General features: G+C 38.6%; 1 long non-coding RNA gene across 1 annotated transcript; it reads right to left on the bottom strand.

Moving 5' to 3' along the window:
- Window positions 1–357: 357 nt before the first annotated feature.
- On the bottom strand, window positions 358–3,150 carry LOC113029677 (uncharacterized). Its single transcript, XR_003273463.1, has 3 exons — window positions 3,104–3,150; window positions 2,886–2,961; window positions 358–413 (listed from the first exon to the last, which is right to left on the bottom strand). It is a non-coding gene; the product is annotated as an uncharacterized LOC113029677 (long non-coding RNA).

Below are 3,150 nucleotides of genomic sequence, written 5' to 3'. Positions count from 1 at the left end.
CAGCACATACATTGACTCTGGAAATTCACCCAAAGTACTCTTGGGTAAAGCATAATATTCTGTCCTTCCATTTTGAAAGTAGTAAAAAGAATACAACTTAAAAAGTTTTAGTTTTTAGCAAAGGTGGTAGCAATGTTTGTTTTACTGTTGAATTTGGCTTACTTGTACACAGTTTTCTACGTGACAAACAAGTAGCTGAAGAGGCATAGTCACACCACAGGTCTTGCGCTGTGACTTCGACATTTTGCTGAATTCTGCAGCATCATGTGGAAGAGGTGTAGTATCAATTTTTTCTTGGAGAGGGACAATATAAAGTGTATTTTTTCCATTGTTGGTGGCCATCTTGAGCGTCTTGGCTGTGTAGCCTTGTGTTCCCTGAGATACTAGAGAGAGATTTCTCTGTCCGCTACCACCTAGAATATGGAACAAAAACCAAGTAATGCATTCGCAACACAGCAATGTTCTAAAAGTTGAGATCATAAAGTACAAATAAATCCATAACATTATGGAACACTACTCTTGTATAGCAATGTGTTTAAAAACTACCTTGTAGCAACCTATACTTTTCATTTTTACAGTTTTTCTCAGTCGCTTTGGTGCGTTTCTCAGAACACCATTAACATTTGCACAGCAGTTAGTGCATTTCCCAAAACAATTAGTGCAAACTGCAAAACCTAGTGGATAGCCTGCAAAAGCACGTCACATGCACAGAATTGATTATCCATACCTCAAAAGCAAGCATCCATGTCAATGAAACTGTCAGTGCCATCAAAATGAAAAGTCTTGACACCATCTTTATAAACAAGATAGTCAAATGGCATTGTCATGTTTCCACTATGACAGTTTATAATTTCAGTGTTTCCCATTGCAAAAACAATTGGTGACACCTGAAAATGCTGACGACAGCACTATGGCCTACCTGTACAGCCATCTGAAATGTGCAGTAAAGTCACTGTAGATGTTATGAGAGTCTTGGGAGTAACTAAGACACTGAATACGTACGTTTCACATTTCCATTGTGTAGAAGTGTTTGTAATCCTACAGAATTGTGCAAAAGAAAAATATGCTACAGTCACTTGTGCACTGTAGAATACATGTAAACATAAAATCACCCATTTGGTAGAGCTGTGCACTAATGTGAACAATAAACAGCACATGTAACAGTACAGTAAATCATTCTGGCACATCCAGACGTTCCTGTCTGTCTGGCCACATATTTTCATCTACATCACAACAGATGTTATCCCTCGCAATGCAGCGAGGAAAGTATCTCCTGGAGTGGCGAATCCATCCTCTGCAGGACCCTGCTGTGATGTCGTCACATGCTGCATCCATGGCTGCTAGCAGGGCCATTTGCTCATGTGGATTTCATTTTTCTTGAGTACTCTGTCAATTGTTGAAATTGGAACAGATTCAATATTGCCAAATACCGTGTAATTCTCTATGACAGCGCTTTGTATGTCTCTCAGCTTTATTGCATTGTTTGCAATGACCATTGCACAAATGGCTTCTTCTTGCTGTGGGGTAAAAAGGGGCCCTCTTCCGCCTCCGCGAGGTTGTCTTACAATCCTATGTGGTGCAGAGTGAACTTTTTGTGAAATTGCAAATACAGTACAGTAACATGTGATGTGTCTGAGATGGCACAGTACAGTACAGTGTATTACTGTTTGCATACCTGTTTTCCCTACAGAATGTTTGGATGATTGAACTGACAGTAGTTCTTCCAATATTGGGTTGCACCCTTCGACCAGCCTCCTCCATGGTGAGGCCGTGATTGACAACATGGTCCACAATTGTAGCCCTTATTTCATTAGGAATCCGCCTATATCTGCCTCTTCTCCCTCTTCCCCTTCCCCTTCCGCCCCGCATTCTCACCCCTCTTCCACGGTGCTGACCTTCCATTTTGTGTCACAGAAGTGTAGAAATGGTACACACTAGCTCCTGCGCAGTTTATATATGCTTGCCAATTGGGGATTCACAGGATTCATCCATAATTGACAGTGAACAAGTTGTTTGTCATTGGTTACAACTAAACTTTCACACGCCTCCTCATGAGTGACAGCTGTAATTCACCCGAGATCAATTGTTCAATTTCGGAGACATTTCCAGGTACAATGATACAGAAAGGTATACGATTTGCTTGACAGATGGCCAATATTTGGCATGTGATAACTAGTTCAACAATTTTGTGTGTGATGACTCAAGCAATGGATGTATGACTATTAGTTTTATTGGGAACGACTATTCAGCATCCATAGGTATGATTACTTTTGACTGACATGACATAAGCAAATGGAAATGTCAGAAAGCAGCAGGGAAATGTATGGAAGCAACTGATTCATGTCCAAAATCATTTGCAGTTTGTTCAGAGAGAGGAGAAATTGCTGCTATGATGTGCACAAATGACTGAGTGTTGTGGAGGTTGAACTAATAGTTATGAGAATTTCAATTCTGATCTGAGAAATGCACCAAAGCGACTGAGAAAAACTGTAAACAATGCTTAAAATGTTGAATGAATCACTAGACCAAAACAATATTTCATTCATAAATATATTCCGAATGTTCAAGTTTTTAATTAAGTGGTGCTGTACTGTTGATGTTATACCTGTAAACAATGGAAGTGTATTGATGTGCATCTTATGCCTTTATTGCTTTTCAATCACAATGCACAAAAAAGTTAATCTAAAAAAAAGACCATGCCTACAAATTTGAAAACTAAATAATAAAAGCCATATCAGTGTTCCATAAGTTATTCTCGGAAGAAGTGTTAGAAATGTTTTAATTAGACAAAAAAGCTTCTTCTAAAACTTATCCGGATGCTTTTGGGTCTAAGTAAATGTCTTCTATTAACTCAGACACAAAGTCGGGGAGTTAAAATGACTTACCTCCTGCTTTATACAAGAGCCATCCACCAGTTAGGGCCTTCATCTTCGGATACTCTTCATGCAGAGCTACAGTAATCTAAATTAGGGTTAAAAGAAATCAAACATTTCCTCATGATTAGTCTGTCAAGTCAAATTGTAACATTTTTCAATTTTAATTTTGAAGTTTAAAATTAGATTTTTTTTTGACAAGATAAAGGCATCTAAAATTGAGAAAGTACTTCTTCATGATCAGCATTGTCAGCTATGCTGAGAGTTCGCCTTCCAA

The sequence above is a fragment of the Astatotilapia calliptera genome, chromosome 9 (assembly GCF_900246225.1).
Source record: "Astatotilapia calliptera chromosome 9, fAstCal1.2, whole genome shotgun sequence".
Taxonomy (NCBI): domain Eukaryota; kingdom Metazoa; phylum Chordata; class Actinopteri; order Cichliformes; family Cichlidae; genus Astatotilapia; species Astatotilapia calliptera.
Note: the sequence above shows the minus strand (reverse complement) of the source record. Positions and strands in the feature narration are given on the sequence as shown.